The 18,351-nt window shown below is 42.0% G+C and overlaps 1 protein-coding gene across 2 annotated transcripts in view; it reads right to left on the bottom strand.

Moving 5' to 3' along the window:
- Nucleotides 1-15,705, bottom strand: part of Plac1 (placenta enriched 1) — a 168,842-nt gene extending 153,137 nt beyond the window's left edge. The window contains exon 1 of one of the 2 annotated variants that reach the window (XM_006982290.3): nt 15,620-15,705. The gene's annotated coding sequence lies outside the window, so the exon portion shown is untranslated. The remainder of the gene's footprint in view (nt 1-15,619) is intronic. The other variant, XM_076561665.1, reaches the window with a different exon arrangement.
- Between the last annotated feature and the right edge of the window lie 2,646 nt (nt 15,706-18,351).

Genomic DNA, 18,351 nt, shown 5'->3' with positions numbered 1-18,351 from the left:
TTTTTAATTTTCCAAACTCCCACACCTCCCGTGGAATAGTTTCAGTTCCTTGTCTCACCTCTGCCTTGTCTCCCTGGGCAGGCTGACTTAGGCTCCCTCCCCTGGCCTGTCTGCCTAACTGCCTAGTCATCCCAAGAGACAGGAAGACACCCTTTCCATCTCTCTGTGTTGGCTCCATTCTCGCTGCCTTTCTGGAGTTCACATGAACGACTTTGAAAACATCTTAGTAAACGGAGATAGAGAAGTTAGATAGGATTGTGGTCACTTTGGCTCTCATTTCTCTTGCTGCTTACAGAGGAGGAAAATTCAGTGCTGTTTTTGGATTGGACCCAATACCTTTTCTGTCCAGAATGCCAATAATTCACTCTCCAAGTGACTTGTTTGGCTCCACTGGCCATATCACATACCATATATTACAGATAATTTATCACAGTCATTGGCAAAGCTGACCGATGGCCAAACTCCACTCATGGGCCCCAGCATCAGTCCTGCCAGAGGTAAGCATACATGCACGTTAGGGAGACACGGTGGGCTGTTAAACCAATCTCTGCGATTTGAGGCAAAGGAGCGAAACAAAGAGACTCCTGGGGTTCTTGGATAAGTATCAGTACAATTGCTTTTGGACTGCAAATACTTCAAAAAAATTGTATTTTCAACATGACTCGGAATTTGCTTTTCAAATCATGTGAATATTGTGTACAGAACATTTTGCTCAGTGCTGAAGGAGTTGGAGTAAGGGGGTCTGTACCATAGATTCTGAACTGACTTTGAGCAAGCCAAGGCAGTGTGTGCTAGATCAAAAGGAATGGCAAAGAATCGACTAGACCCCAGAAACAGAGGACGTTACATGTAGTTGACGTATGATGGCTTAAACTTCTTTCTAAGCATTGCCCGTGGACAACGGCATACTCTGGGAGAGTTGGGGTGGAACACCACTGACCATCGAGAGTTAAATGAAGCCTCTCATTAACCTATGGCTACTCTGTACCCAAAAGTTCAGTTACTGACTTACTGTGGCCACAGTTGAGCTATCCGAGAAGCCAAAATAGCACAGAGCCAGCGGTTTTGATGACAGCTTGCTTTCTGCTGGAAGGAAAGATGAATGTGTACAGGGGTGGGGAGAATGTTGATCGGACCTCCCTGGAAACACCCTGATATATTTCGAGCTGCCTGGTCACAGAGCTTAATGATTTTAAAAGAAGACGTTATTTTGTTTGGTGGCCTGTAACTGAAGTTTGCACTCTGCCAAAGCAGAGAAAATAAATGTCTGTGGAGTGGGAAAATAGGAGGGCCCTCCTTAAGAAAGTCTCTGTTGGTCACTCAGCTTATTAATTTTAAAAAGAGACATTATGGGGTCAAAAGAGAGCCCTGGCCTGAAAGTCAGGAAATTTGCCATGGGTGGGCCCAAAATGTAGGGAGAACACTGACTTCTAGAAACCTACTGGTGACATTTATAATAACAATAATGACATAAATGTTTTGTGTAATGCCACTTAACTGTTTACAGTTACTTCCACACTTTCCACCATAAAGCAACAGAATCCAGAGTGTGAGAGAGAACAGTGTAAGTGATCCAGTAGTGTCAGAGCTGTGACTGGCACTTGGGAAGCAGAGGCAAGTCTGGGTGCGTGAAGAGACAATGTCTCAGAAAAGAAGGGCGGGATGAAGGGAAAAAGGAAGGCGAGAGGGAAAACAGAAAGAGAAGAAATTAGCCAATGTAGTCTCTAGTCAATGCTGCTCTTCCAGAGGACCCAGGTTCAATTCTAGAACCTTCCAGGTAGCTCACAATCATCTGTAATTCCAGGTCCCAGGATCCAATGCGCTCTTCTGGCCTCATTGGGCACTGCACGCATATGGTGCACAGCCAAACATGGGAGGCACTTAAGACACCTACATAAGTAAACCCTAAAAACACAGGCCGAGAAGGTTGTAGTTGTGTATTTAGAATATATACCTTTATACATACACATCTGTGTATATCACAACAATTAATGAAAAAGAGGTCATGAATTTGAAAGAGAGCAAGGAGGCCTATACAGGAGGGTTTGGAGGAAGGAAAGGGAAAGAAGAAATAAATAACATTTAAAAAGAAGGATTTTTTAAAGATTTGTTTATATTTATTTTGCGTCTGGGTGTTTTGTCTGCATTTATGTCTGCATACCACATACATGCAGTGCCTGCTGAGACCAGAAGAGCACTGGATCCTCAGAACTGAGGTTGCAGATGGTTGTGACCCACCCTGTTGGTACTGGCAATTGAATCTGGATCCTCTGAAAGAGCATCCAGTGTTCTTAGTCACCGAGCCATCTCTCTATCCCCTTTCTCTCCTTAAAGATTTATTTTATTTAATTTTGATTTATCTGTGTGTGTGTGTGTGTGTGTGTGTGTGTGTGTGTGTGTGTGTGTATAATGTGCACATGAGTGTAGTGACTGTGGAGTCCAGAAGAGAGCGTCAGATTCCCTGGAGCTGAAGTTACAGGAAGTAAGTTAGTTGTGAGTTCCCTGATGCAGCTGCTTGGATTACAGATGTAGGCCACCATGGGTAGCATGTTTAGCTTAAGCTCCCCCCTCTCTTTCTTTCCTTTTCTTTTGTCTTTATTTTTTGTTTTGTTTTCAAGATTTGTATTTTATTTATAGAAATTTTTAGGTGGACATTACTTCTTATTAAACAACAAAATACATGAAATCAGTTGTTACTGTTTTTTGAGATGGAGGTCATCTTTGTAGTCCAAGCTGGCCTTGAACTCTCTTCGTCATCCAGGCTAGCACTGAACTCATGATCCCCCTGCCGTTGTCTCTCTATGGGTACTCCACGACACCTATCCTTATAGTTAAGAAACGCGGAAAGCCAGCTGACACTTTATTGTACATAAAGACAAACATTGCATGTATCCGATAGAACTAAATGGACCTGGACTTTTCCATACAAATTGTTTAACTGAAAGAGGAATTTATGTTTAAGGGTGTTTTTGCTGATAGAAAAAACAACAAACAAATCAAACACAGCATATGTCAAGCCGTAATGATTCCCAAAGCTACACTTCAGAATGAACTCTTGTACACATTGAGGCTCAAATTAAATGAAAATATTGAAAGCCCATTGATGTATTCAAGGAAAAAATGTTGTTCAAATGCAATACAGAGCTTTGTGTTCTTTAAATCTGTTCCCAGAAGAGCAAACCGACTTCCAAGATTCAGTGTCCCCTCCTCACGCCGTTTGTCCCCTTGCTGCTTTTGTCACTGGAGAACAATATGACCCCGTTTTCTGGCCCCGTTTCAAGCTAGTTACTACCTTAAAAAGTAAACTTCTAAATACAGAGTCGCTTTAAGACTAAGTAAATAGTAAAAAAACAAACGTAACATTTTTCCTCATAAAAAGAATATGATATTCAACATTCTTTTCTTTTGTAAACGTGCTTCATATTGGTCTACACTGTCAGTTTTTTATAGGAAAGAGACTCCAAAGATACATCAAAGGACGGTGAGTGCCTGTGAACAACCGAAACAGCATTGCTTTTTAGATGAGTTTTTCCCTATATCTGAGAAACATGCTGGGTTTTACTTTTAGAAATTCTATCTTCAGTCCGCCTTAGTAATTCCAGTAACTACTTTTGTTGTCAGGGCTCAAACAGAGGAACCTTGATATTTTATCGCAGGTTGCATTTCTTCTCCTTTCAGAATTATCTTATTCATTTTATTATTGTGTGTGCATGTGAACACATGCTTGTGTGTGTGTGTATGTGTGTGTGTGTGTGTGTGTGTGTGTGTGTTACTTTTCTATTTCTGAAGGGACACCATGACACCAACACAACTAATAGAAGAAAGAGTTTATTGGGCTTACAGTTTCACAACCACCCCATGGTGGGGAGCATGGCAAAAGGCAGGCAGGCATGGAGCTGGAGCAGTAGCTGAGAGCTCCATCCTGATTGATAAGTATAGGTACAGAGAGAGTACTAACTAGGAATAGTGTGGGCTTTTGAAACTTCAAAACCCACCCTTAGTGACACACCTCCTCCAAGGCCACACCTCCTAATCCTTCTTAAACAGTTCTACCAACTATGGACTAAGAATTCAAGTACATGAGCCTATGAGGGCCATTGTCATTCAATGTCATTCAATGTCATCACAGTATGTGTATGTACGTGCAGGCATGCACGTGCACACAGCACATGCAGAGATTAGATTTTGAAGAGTGAGCTCATTCCTTCCACTGTGGGATCTGGGGTTTGAACTCAGGTCAAGTTGTCAAGCTTGCATGGCAAGCACTTTTACCAGTGGAGCTGTCCTGCTGCCCTGGACTGCTTTTCTTTATGGATAAAATGACTGGCAAGCGAGGAAATTACTTAGGTCTGATGTTGGCAAGTTGAGGAGCCAACATCTGTTTTATTTCCCTTAAAGCCTTGGCTGGAATGATAAAGAATGGAGAGGCCATGATGCTCTGTTCTGGCCACCAGGCTGTAATAAATGAGACACGTGCTCAGTTTCAGTCTTCCATCAGAGGAAATGTTCTAATAAGGATTACTCATCATGGGCTTTTGACACAAATGAGCCACTTCCAAGAGTGTGTGGATGCGGTGACGATGAGATGCAAAGCCTAGCAGGAAAGCCTAATTAAAGGGGGTGTTTTTTTCTCTGTATTTAAAAATAGGAAACTGAGCCAGGCTTAGTGGGCATAGACATGTAATCCCAGATACTCAGGAGGGTGATGCAGGAGGATGGAAAGTGAACAAGAGTGAATTCATGAACAGTTGGACCGGGGTAGTGAGACTGTCTCAAGATCAGCAGTAAAGGAAGAGCTGGGGACATGGGCAGGGGCAGAGCAGTTGCCTAGCATGTATGTGACATTAAGAAAGAAGAAAAAGCAAGAGGAAGACTGATGAGATGTTGCCATTAAAAAAAAATCAATATTTGAAAACTGATGCATAATACTCAGGCTTTAAAAAGCACCCCCTTTAGTTCATAATTCTTTGAAACATAACAGAAAAATCCTATCTGGTCAGTTTCTATTTGCTTATTTATTTCGTCATCTTCTCCACAAAAAGTATCCATATTGTAATAAGCTTCTCTTGACCCTGTCTCCCATGCCAAGAACATCTAGAAAGGGTATTTGTCAAACAGAAATAGATTTACACTACCCTATGCTATAATACTATACTTTTTCTATGTCTATAAGGAAGCCCCTGGCAGCCCTAATCCCATCACCAGAGAAAGTTTCGTGAATAAGAGATGAAGGAGCCATGGAATTTGTCAGGATGCCTTACCCAAACACCACCAAGGCAGGAGGGGCCCAACCTGTCTGGCGAGATTCCTTTAAAAAGAGTGTGTACTACCAAGGCCTAGATTTACCAGAAAAAAAAATAGCTAAGAAACGTTTAAATTATGAAATACAGCTCTTAGGATACACTTAGGCATAACTTTCTAAGGCTAAACTATATACTAGCTCTCCTCTAGATGCTCTAAGTTTCTTTCTTATTCCATAAGAAGCTTTCTCTGGAATGACACCCATTTGACTTCATATAAATTTGACCCATGTTAGGACATTTAGATCACCAGTTCGTGCTGCCAACTTCACTTTTATTTCTATCACAGTTCTGTTGTTCTTTGTGCATATTATATTATGAATATTCTAATTTTCCTCCTCAAGCCCCCCCCCCATCCTCTTCCTCACGACTTGACAATTAGATTGGTGAACATTTGAAACTGTGGTTATAACCCCTCCCCACTAACTCCCTTAGCCATGAGAAATGTGAGGGCACATCGCATTGGGCGAAGATTTCATTTTTTTTTAAGTGTAATGTTTATGTGTGGGTGGGAGAAAATGCTTGTGTCCTGATCTGCATGTGGAGGTCAGAGGAAGTCTCATAGGGTTCATTCTATCTTTCTACCTTTACCAGGGATCGACCTCAGGTCACCAGACCTGCACAGCAAGCATTTTGTCCACTGAGCCACTTGCTGTTCCCAGATGAAGATTTTTCTTTCTGAATATCACTACCTCCCATTCTATTCTAGAATTTCTCCCTTCCCACATTTTTACTTCCATGTTTATTCTTTCTCTCTAGATCTGCACTATCCTATATGGTAGTCAGTAACTATATGTGACTATTTAAATGGAAGTAAATGGAAATGAAACCAATGTGAAAGTTCAGTTTTGTTACTGTGTTGTTAACTATGTTTCAAGTTTTCAACAACCCCAACTACTAAATGGGACATCATAAATACAGCACACTATTATCATCACAGAAAATTCTACTGCACAACCTTGTTTGGTACGTTCCTCTGATTTCTTTGTTGTGTCATAGTCTACTCGATTTCTAGAAGACAGCTATATTTTTACCCAACAGCAGCAAGAACTATTATACAGGGGCCGTCCTACCCTCCTAGCAACCAGTGTTCAGGACTCCACCAAAGTTTTAAAGTGAGTGCCACTTTCCTTTCTTGCCCTTGTGGGACCTGTATAGTCGTTGCAGAAATGAAGCTGACGAAGACTTTTGCAGTATCCTTCACCATTTTTCTTTCAGTCGCCACCCTCTTAAAATGTTTCTTCCCTGGTCTAGTCCCCCCATCTTTATTCTCTTGTGCATGGCCAATGTTAAAGAAGTGCCAGGTCGATAAGGCCGGTTACTCGCTCCTCTAGAAGCTTTCATCCTCCCCCTCCCCCATCTTCATCGCCTAGCCTGGGCTTCAGCCAGCCTTCCTCTTAGGAGCTAACCTTCTCTCATATGACTTTATCTATCGGCTCCATGGATATGGGTTATTGCTGCCCTACTCAGCAGAGGCAAGATATGAAACCAGCCTAGATATCCATGAACAGATGAAAGGCTAACACGTATGCAAGTGTACACGTATGCAATGAAATTTTAAGCAGCCATAAAGAAAAAACACTATAATTTTTCCCTCTCAGGGGATCTGATGTTTTCTTTTGACCCATGCAGGTACCAGGCATACACATGGCGTGGTATACATACATACACACAGGCAAATACTCATATACATAAAAAAATTCCAAAAATCTTTTCTGAGAATAAAAAAATTGACTGAATCTTTAAAAACAAACAAACAAAAATGAGTCTCAATCTTACCATTCAAGTGACTAATTCTCACCTATATGACTGACGTTACAGAAAAAGCGCCAAGAATAAATGTTTATATTATCCATGAATGGCGCCAGTGATACAGAGAAGCCTGTCTCCATCCAGCTCGCTCTGCACCACCAGGGGGGACAGCTAACTCTGAGAAGTACTCTGTCCTTTTTTTGGAAGCTATGTGGAGAGTTGAGGCTGTGGGTGCAAACTAAAGGGTACAGGCCATCCCTGGTCAAAGGAACAGAGCTCTATTACTCTACCATAGTTCTTTCTTCACACTAGTTTCTCAGGGGGGCATAGAAACTCTTTTCCCTCTTCATTGTTTCTCTCTTTTTGAGGGGACGAGAAGTGGGGTAACAGCCTCTGTGTCGCTTCTTCCTAGAGACCCCCGCAATTGCTGTAGATCATAACAAAATACCCGTCACTTACACCAGGGCAATAGCACGCCATAAGCCTGAAGCAAATTAGACGTGGTGTTATGTGAATGAAGCTGACAGGACAACGTTTGTTCCCCTCTCAAAATGCATGCAGAAAGTCCACGGCAACCTTCAACAACATGGGATGCCCTGAACTAACTGAGAGGGAAGGCAGACACTTTTTTCTACCTTTGCCTCCCCACCACGAATCGCTGTGCTGATTAGAAAGCTGTGAATGTGAGTAGTTAGAAATCCATAGCTCATTCGGCTTTATGAAAATGAAAGAAATGCGACAACACGGGATATGATCATTGATTTTTGTTACATGTAACTGAAAGACCAATGGGCTCTGACAAATGTTCTGAAGTGCAAATTCAGTATTCCAAACCCATAAGCCACACTAAGAAGACCAGGAAAATAAAACACACACACAGGAGAAATTTACACTGGACAGATGTGGGATGTCCCGATACTTTGTGCCCTTTTACAGCTGCAAGGTCAAGGTCGTTTTTCACAGTGATTTGTATAGTTTGCTTATAAAAGACAAATAGATTTAAGAGAGCGTTCAGTTATGTACAAAATAATCAAAGTAATAAAAATAACTCCCCAAGTGAACCCTGACTGGACAATTTAGATGAAAATTATATAAAAAGCAGACTGTTTGGGCCAGTAGCATAGCCTTTTTGTACGGGAAGAAAATCAGTCGGTGAAGAAACGTCTTTTACAAATATAAAAGAAAGAAAAAGAGGAGAAAGGAAAAAAGCCAGGCTTTGTGGTTCATGCTTGAAAGCCCAGCGTTTAGGACGCTGTAGGCAGGGTGATCATCATGAGTTCAAGGGCAGCCTGGACTACATGGGAATTCAGTCCTAGACTACAGAGCGAGGTTTCAAAACTAACTAAATTATAAATCAAAAAAAAAAAAAAAAAAACGCTTCTAGAAAGACTTCCTTCTCTCAGCCTTCTGCCAAAACAGATTCTGTTGCTACGTAAACATAAGCTACCAACAACTTAGATACATACATATATATATATATATATATATATATATATATATATATATATATATAATTATAGTTGAGAGGAAGCTTGTGAGCTTAGGAAGCAGATGGTAGAGTTGAGTCAAGGCCTGGGAAGGAGTGGTGTTTTGACACAATAAGCCAACACAAGTCTATCTGACAGTTTCCTAGCAGAATAAATGCTCCGGCCGTACATGTCTCAAAGATGGATAAAAAGGAGACTCCTGCAGACCAGAAAGGATGAACCACAAGCAGAGGCAACACTGGTACGCTTTCACAGTGGCAATTATGAGTTTTCAGCTTTGTGCTTAAACATGTTTTAACAGTAAAAAAATAGACCAACCCGGCTCCTAATGCAACCTCGGAGCGGCCATCTGGTTTGAAGTCAAATTTAATAAACCCAAAGACATTAACTCCGCTTGTCTAGCACTACAACTAATCAAAGAAAGGCTGGTCAAACCATCAGGGGTGGGAACAAGAGGGTCTAATCTGCAAACTGTGTAACTAGAGTTCCCATGCCTGTTTAAATTTTGACAGAGAGAGAGAGAGAGAGAGAGAGAGAGAGAGAGAGAGAGAGAGAGAGAGAGAGAGAGAGAGAGAGGTTTGATTGATTTCAGGCGCACAAAGGCCCTCACAGCTCATATTTCTCATCCACAAGGAACTGGTGTTTGTTTAATAAGCAACTGGTTCACAACTGGGCTTCAACTGTCTGACCACATCCTGGAACACGCTGTTGAATCACACTCAGACCCACACTGACATCTGCAGGTAATTGAAACAGGGCTTCTAGGACTGGATTCTAGACTCGGAATCTTCACTCAGCCTGTTCAGCTCATCACAGTTGCGTGTTAACCCATAAAACTTCAGTATCCTGAATGGCAATGAGTTCCCTTCAAAAAAATCTTCATTGTTTAAGTGTTTTCATAGAACAAATTAGCGCAGCATATAGAAAATGTGCTTGATTGCAAAGAAAACCCCACAGGCACAGCTGTCTCCACCTGGTGTAATTACGGCGACTTTTATTTTCACTTCAGACAGTTTCCCCCCTTCTCACATATTCTCCAAATGGCATGCAGTACATTCTTGTTACCTTATGGAAAAATTATTCCCAAAAATTTAAGCTTAAATCTGGAGTTATCCTAACTTAAACTCACATGCATCAAAGAGTTTAAACATACACACACATACACACACCATTTTACTGTAATAAATCTCTGCTAATCAGCTTGCTTATTTATACAGTCCATCAAAACTCTAAACCACCTATAAAAATAGGAAGAAAACAGATATTTCACAGAATCGAGCTGCTCTGCTCTGTCTAACGCATATGACTTTTCTAAAATGCCTTTCAACTGGGCAGAATGACAAAGTAATGTTTATTGGGTCAATTTATAATTACCGTATTAGCGACAATGGGATCTGTTACCAAGAGGCTCCTTTTACAACGACTGTCTTAGGAAAAGCCTGTTTTTCCAGACTTGTGAAATCAAGTGACTCATTCAACTTCTGAGGCAAAAATCAACGTATAAAGAAGGCCTTATTCTACACATTGAAAACACATACTCTGAAACGGCATCAGGGGTTTCTAGTGGTAGAAGAACAAGAAAGCAAGGATGACCGGGTATGGTTGTGTGCACCCCTAATCCTAGCAGTCAGGAGCTAGATGCAGGAGGATCGATCATGAGTACGAGGCTCTCCGGGGCTATATAAAAAGTCTCTACCTTAATACAACAAAACAAACAAAAGATTTTTTAAAGGCTGGGCCTGGTAGTCCACAACTTTAATGCTAGCACTCAAGTGGCACAGATGGGCAGTTATCTGTGAGCTTGAGGCCAGCCTAATGTACATAGTGAGTTCTAGGCCAGCCAGGGTGACAGAGTGAGACCCTGTCTCCAAAAAAAAAAAAAATACTTTAAAAAGAAAGAAAAGAAAAAGAGGGAGAGGGAAAAAGGAAATGAATACACACACACACACACACACACACACACACAGAGATAATTGCTAGCTTGAGGGCTCATTAATATATTCCATCAACAGGCACTCATAAATATGCAATTGCCCAATTTGGCAATGCGTTCCATTTCAAATGTTTATTGGTATATTTATTTCTGGTGCCCAGAATGCGTTTTCTTAAAGAAACGAAGTAATAGTGGTTAGAGTTGCAAGTGAGTTAGCAAAAGTCAGGATGCTGTGTGTTTGCGATGAGATGGGGGACAGTTGTGGCAGTAAGATGAAACATATGTTGGAATGATTTTCGCATTGGTTATTTCTCAGGGTTCTAGTTGTGCTCCATGAGGACATCATTACAGAAAGATAAGAAAGCAGGGCCTTTCAAAGCATTTTATATGCTAGTGTCTGATTTCTCTTGAGAATTTCCAACTTCTCTTACTTTTGATGAAGGCGCATAGTTTATGCACATAGACACTGCTGAAGGTTTTTTTATTTAAGAAATGGAAACCTAAATTTTGGAGAAAAGATAGGGGGGAGAACTGGCATGGAAAGTGAGCAGGAATTGAAAGTGGGCAGAGAGTAGAGAAGATATGTATTTAGATTCTACTCGTTGCCTCCATGTTGTCCTTCTTGTCTATTTTCAGCTAGTGGGTGGCAGGCTGCATTGGTGACTATGAGGACCAGGTAGTTCCACTATTTATTCATTCAACAAATGCTAAGTGAGTATTAACATAATGCAAAGAGTAAGTGATTCCAGGCTGAACAAGGTAGTCTTGGTCACTATCCTCACATATCTGGTCATCCAGTGTGGAGACAGACATGGAACAAATAGTGTCATTCCAACTAACGACTTCAAATCTCTTCCTGGCTACATGGAGTCGGAGGACTGAAAAAACAACAAGGAAAAAGAAAACCAAGCAAATAAACAAAAACTGACACCCGAAACTCCAGGTACTTGGGAGGTTGAGGCAGAAAGATCACCATAAAACAAATTAAAAGCCTGCATGGCCTCTGTAGTGAGATTTAAACCGGCTAGGGCTACACAGTAAGAATCTGGTTTTAAAAAGTGTTGAGCACCAGTCTGGGCTACAGAGCAAAATCACATCTTCAAAATAAAGAAAAATAAATCGGGGTGGGGGGAGCCAGGCATGGTAGCACAAGCCTGTAATGTAACCCCAGTATTTGAGAAGTAGAAGCAAATGGATCAGGAGTTCAAGCACAGCCTTGGCTACATAAGGTCCTATCTAAACCACACACACAATTAAAGAAGAAAAAAGAAAAGAGCACGTAAGGTAAGTGTCATAAAAGGGGAAGCCAGATCTCGGTTTGCCAAGCCAGATCTTGGATTGCCTCGTGGCATCCCCATGAGAAATAGCTTAGACTAGCCGTCTGGAGACAGCGGAGGTAGGGCCTGATAACACCAGTTGGAGCCAGGACAGACCAACAGTTCTCCAACTGACTTAACTGATAAGTTAAGATCAGTTGTATGGGGCCCTGAACAAAAGAACCATCCCGCTTCCACACAGAGTAAGGAGGAAAATGAACAATTGTTATTTTTAAGTCTCTCCCACTTTTTGGGGGGGGGGGCAACATAAGCTATATTATAATAGCACATACAAGCTGTGCATGATGGTTCAGACCTGTAATCCTAGTCTTTTGGGAGGCTGAGACAACAGGATTTTTTTTTAATGAATAATATTTTATTGTGCATCATTTTTAAAAGTTCATCTTCCACTATGACCACTTGAGAGATTTTTTTTTTATTTTCACTTCTTTTTTGCAACATATTTTTATTGATTGTTTGGGAATTGCACATAATACACCTCAATCATACTCACTTCGCAGTCCCTCCGAGGTCTGCTCCCCACTCCTCCATGCCTGCCCCCTCCCAAAAGAAGAAAAAAATATACCGATTCCAATTTGTGTTGCCGATATATTCACTGGAGCATGGTCAAACTCCCAGTGGCCAGCCGCTTAAAGATAACTGAGTCCTTCCCCACCCCCACTCCTGCCAGAAGCCATATCACCCTGAATGGGCCTGATCTCCGAAGCCAAGCAGGGTTGGGCTTGGTTAATACTTGGATAGGAGACAGCAGGATTTTTTAGAGGCCAGCCTGAGCCACGTTGCAGGCTAGATGGGGCTACGGGAGTGAGATTCTTTTTCAAAAACAACGCCGCCCCCCCCCCCATGCCCAAATAAATAGGCAACTCATTATTAAAATTTTGGGGAGAAAAAAATATACGGATACATTTTTTGTACATGCAAACTTTCTCTGTAAGCATGCACAAGAAACGGAAAACAATTGCTTCTGGGGAGAAAGGAGCTGTGGTAGATGGGAAAGTGGCAGGGAATTCATTTAGAATTTTGAAGCATCTGAATTTATATCCAATGAATGAATGATATCTATTCTTTTTAATCAGGTCTTTCTAGAAACCTCGAATAATTTCTGGGGGAAAATAGGAACTCATAAACTGGTATGAGGTTTTGTAGGTTGGAGGCATGGTTTAAACAGTGCCTATAAAAATATGTAAATACATGTGCAATTCACAGACTATCCTTCTGAGGATCTGCCAGAGGCTGTTAGCGTTGGTTGCTTCTGAGGAAAGATATATTACACCCTTTTCCCAGTTTGATTTTAATTTTAAAATTTAAATATATGTTTTATTAATTCCTTCAGAATTTCATACATGCAAACAATGCATTTCGGTCATATTCACCTCCAGTCTTCCCCCTGAACTTCTCTCAGGTCTGCCTTTCCGCACTCCCCACCTCCACCTTCGTGCCCTCTTCTTTTCACTTTGGGCTGCCCATAGAGCTCTGAGTGTCCGGTGTCCACTAGGGTGCAGTCGACCTAGTAGGGACCGCACCCTTCAAGAAAATTGCGTCTCCCTCCCCCAGAAGCCATCAGTTGTCAGTAGTACCCCGGCTAGGAGTGGGGGCTCACAAGCACCGCCCCCCAGCTGATGGAAATTCACTGGTTTGTTGTGCGAGTTTTGTGCAGCCAAGCAGGGGCATTTTTAAATATGCCCTGAACTTGTGTTATCTTTCCAAAAAGGAAGATGAGTGGAAATGCACACCTTTTGACCTAGCAATTTAGAATCTCTCCTAGACATGTTAGTACATAGTTGTAATCTCAGCTACTTGGGCTGAGGCAGGAGAATCAGAAGTTGGGGTTCAGCCTCTGAGACACAGTGAGAGTACATGCTCCCCCAAATGTTTCGGACAGAAATACAGAAAGAAACAAAGGAAAAGATATAAGATCCTTTAGTTATATACACTAATACATTGCTTTAAAAAAAAAAACATCTAATGGGGCAAGTGAGGTGGCTCAGTGGGTAAGGACATTTGCCACCAAGGCTGATGACCTCCGTAAATCCTCAAGACCACATGGTGTAAGGAGAGAACTAACTCCCTCAGCTTGTCTTTTGACCTCCACAGACATACTGTGGCATTCTCAACCATGCACACACACATGGAAAAGTAGGCAATAAATGTAAAAAATCTAAACGACTATCAATTCAGAATTTATTAAAAATGTGGAACGTTTATAAAAAGAGAATACTATACAGATGTGGAAAATGAACCCATAATCCACCACCTTGCTCAACATAAAATATACTTTTGTTTTGCCCTGGCTGTTGTGGAACTCAATATGTAGAGCAGGCTAGCCTGGAACTCATAACTATCCACCTGCCTCTGCCTCCAGAATGCTGGGAATAAAGGGGTGCACCACATCTGGCTAACGCAGAATATTCTTGAACTTTCAATGAACACCCCTTCTAGTTATTCATTCTCTAGGAATGATTGCAAACTGAATAAATCCTCCTGCCTCAGCTTTCCACGTGCTGGGATTACAAGTACATGCCACCATACATGGCAGAAATCCTAGAATTCTTCACCCTTTAGAACAAACACTTCAAAAAATTTAAGCTAGGCATGGTGTTCAGCCCTGTAATTTCAGTGCATAGGAAGATGGAGCAGGAAGATTTCAGTGTAAAGCCAGCCTGGGCTACACAGCAAGTTTGTGAGTGGCCTGGTGTATGTGCCAAGACTCTGTCTTAAAAACTTCAAAAAATGATTTAAAATGTGCATGAGAAACCATCTCAAATGTGTTGATATATGTGTAGAACAAAGAAATTATGTACATAAATCAAACTATCATACTGTTTGTAAAAAGAATGTGAGCGGAGGGAAGCTTAACTTCAACATTTTTTATGATTTGAACTTTTTCTCTTGAGTTTCCCCCCTTAATTTAAAAATGAATTAAAATGAATATAGAATAAAAGAATGTTTTGAGACAGAGTCTTGCTATATACGCCAGACTGACCTTAAACTCCCAATCCTCCTGCCTCAGCTTTCCACGTGCTGGGATTACAAGTACATGCCACCACAAATGGCAGAAATCCTAGAATTCCTGATCCTTCACCAAGAAACACAGTCCCCTGTCTTTTCAGAACTCCCCAGGTCCCAAAGGGAGGCAAGTTCCTAGAGGGCAGGTTCACCCCACTTAGATTTCAGTGACCCTAGTCATCAGAGGAGGTAGGGTGAAAATTCTCTGGGCCCAGAGCATCAGGCAGGCCTCAGAAACTTGATCAGATTTTTTTCCTCTGAGGAATCCATTCTGACCTTAGCTCTCCTTTAATCAGAGAGATAAGTAAGCAAAGCCCCGAAGGGCTTTTCAGGCCCCTATCCCCTAAGCCTCATGCAAGTTCCCACTGGTCCTTGAAGACAGGATGGGGTTGTTTTCCAAGAAGTTAAAGGTGAGGCAACCAGACCTTTTTTACCATACTTTACAGAGGAAAGAGTAGAGTCCCCAAAAGAAAATCCAAAGAAATTACCCCAAAAAGAGCATTCCACGCAGATTAAACAACTCCTCACATTTCCACATACCAACACGATCCCCTGTGTTCCTGTATCAAAGTTCTTATGGATATCTATCCGTACGATTTGGGCCATATCTGAGTATCGCTTAGAACCATTGCTTCCCTAGCACGTTTCTTTAGATCAGCTTTTTCTCTGCTATTTATTTTTAAAACACAGGTCTTTAGAAATCTTATTTTCTACATTTATTTCAGTAGAAAACCATATCATTCACAGAAATGGAAAATCAGTATCAGATACCAGAGAGAGAAAGAGAACATTCATAAATATTACCTAAGATGGAACTCCTTGACAAAGCCTCCTCCTGCAAGTTCTCCTCAGAGATGGCTGGAAGGCGGGCCACCAATGCTCCTCCTAGGGGTTATAAAGTCTGGGAAATACTTTCCAGGAGATTCTGTTTCAGCTTCTCCTATAGGTTAACAGTCCCCTGTGATTTTCTTTAGCCCCGCCTATAAGTGAGAGTGACATTCTTTCAGCTCCCTCTATAGGTTACAGTGTTATAGGTTAGCCAGCAGTTTTATTGAGTGACTATTCTTTTTCAGATACAGCGCTAACTGCTTGGGATGCAGGAGAAAAGGGGAAATAAACTGTAATCAATCACAGATCGAGAAAGGTGAGATGGGTGTGATTAGAAGATATCCAACACGGACAACCCACACAGTCTCCGTTTTCTGGGCCCATCTATTTAAACGATGACCAAAAGCACACCGGCAGAAATGTCTCAGGGACTTCCAAATGATCAGATACAATGGGAAATTATCAGTCCAGATGTTAATTGACCGTGCTAGTCAATCCCTCCTCTGCTTCACAGACGCAGTTGGCTGCATTTTTTTCTCCTGCCTCCCTGCCACCCTCTCTTCTCTTTAACCAGACGCCTAAATGTTGATGATTGCCAGGATTTTCACCCTGCCTTCTCCTCCTGACCTCCCCTGCTGAAGTCTGCGCACATAGCTTGCATCTACACAGTAAGTTAGACTCCCAGAGCCTAAACACACAAAGCTGGTCCCTCTCCAGTCTCATTTTCAGCGTGATAGCGTTTTCTTCTAGTTCTGTAATGGAGCTTTGTTCAGCCTATGTCTAGCTCCATCTACCTGAGTCCTGTTTCTATTCCAAGTTTGTTCCAGATTCAATCTCAAGCCACCGAGATACGCCATTTGGGGAAGCAGTAGACTAAAGATTCAGCTGCAGCCTTCTGGGCACCATCTCAGAAGCCTTCTGGAACCACAGCCTTTGCTTTTTGTGCCCCAACACATCTACTTGGTCTCTTTGCCTTATTGTTTTTTTAATTAGATAAGGTCTATATTTGGGCCTGGTAGCACAAACCTGTAATCCCAGCACCTGGGAGGCTGAGACAGGAGGAACTCAATTCTGGGCCAGCTTGGGCTCTGGCCAGAAAAAAAAAATGTATCTCAAGGAAACTAACAAACAACAGAAAGAAAATTTGAGCTGTAAACAGCCAGACATAAATTAAAAGGAACTTGTGGGTGTGTGGGTTGATCACCCCAGAATTTAAAATGAACTGGGTGTTTTTTCAGACCCTCTTCCCTTTTTCTTCCTTCTGTAGGAACACCAATGCAGGGAGCCACAAAGGGTTAGTTCTAGGAGGGCATTCTTCTGAAGAAGTTCAGGTGACGGTTGGCAAGGCAGGAAACTGGTTCCACACAGTAGGAAGGAATACATTAGTTTGGGGATAAAAGGATCACATGTCTAACTGCCGGAAAAATGGAGTTAGAGATGTTTAGTGGGGACCGGGGAATGACTCTTGTGATGGTGAATTGGAATCAGAGGTACTAGTATGAACTCAGGATTTTTTTTTTTCTTTTGAGACAGGTTCTAAAGAACCTAGACTGGCCTGGAATTCAAAATCCTCCACCTTAGTCCCTTGAAGTGTGCTCCACAACAGAACTCATGATTTTGAATAGACAGATATACATGTCTGCACATGTCTGTTTATGTGGCATACATATGCATGTATTATGTGTTCTCAGGCCCCTGAACAATTATGCCCTGGTGGCAACCATGATACCTAGTGTCCTTACCTTAGTTTTTAACATCATTCTTTAAATGAATCAGGTTCCTTGGAGAAATAGCTGATCCCAGGGGCTGGGACAAAGAAAGTATGAATCTGGGCTATCTTGTAACCAACAGTTAAAAACAGCAACAACACTCACTAACAGTGTACGGCAAAAGGCCGCAGAAGGGGCTAGAGAGATGGCTGAATGCTTAAGAGTACTGGCTGTTCTTCCAAAGGACCTGGGTTTTGTTGCCAGCACCAACACTGGGCAGCTGCTCACAACCACCTAGAACTCCAGCTCCAGGGGATCCATGTTTTCCTTTGGCCTCTGCAGGCACCCACACACATTTGGTGTATACACACACACACACACACACACACACACACACACACACACGTAAATAAATCTGTCTTTTTATTTAAGGAACACAGGAACATGCTCAGAGTGTTTGCTCTGTCCAAATCAACAACCAAAGTAATGGTGATGGATGAAAATACACCAAGTAAAAGAGAAGCCAGTGAGTCTACACTGACACGAATAGACTGTGGATGGGGAAATTCTCTTTCAGAGTGCAGTACCAGTTAACAAATGTTGGAGGAATGACAGAAGCAGAGCCACCCACAGGCAGCCACTATGCCGTCAGGCCAGAAAGAACATGGATACTCAAACAGGCAAAACTGGAACAGGTCCTCAGATTTAACGATCATTTTGATAGCTGTAATGGGAGTGAATGGGTGGAATGTTTTTATCTTTAGGAAAGTTCATTTAATGGTAATGGAGTATCATGTCTATAACTTATTCCTGCACAGCTCAGAAGTTACACACACACACACACACACACACACACACACACACACACACACACACACACACACACGGGGGGGGGGGGGGTGCCGCGGGCGGCGCGGCGCGGGCAGACAGACAGACAGAGACAGACAGGGGGAGGATGAAGGGACATCCATTTAGAAAGAGTGGTAAATCAAGTGTGGT

This window comes from Peromyscus maniculatus, chromosome X (genome assembly GCF_049852395.1).
Source record: "Peromyscus maniculatus bairdii isolate BWxNUB_F1_BW_parent chromosome X, HU_Pman_BW_mat_3.1, whole genome shotgun sequence".
In the NCBI taxonomy this organism is placed as follows: domain Eukaryota; kingdom Metazoa; phylum Chordata; class Mammalia; order Rodentia; family Cricetidae; genus Peromyscus; species Peromyscus maniculatus.
This window is presented reverse-complemented; position numbering and strand designations above follow the sequence as displayed.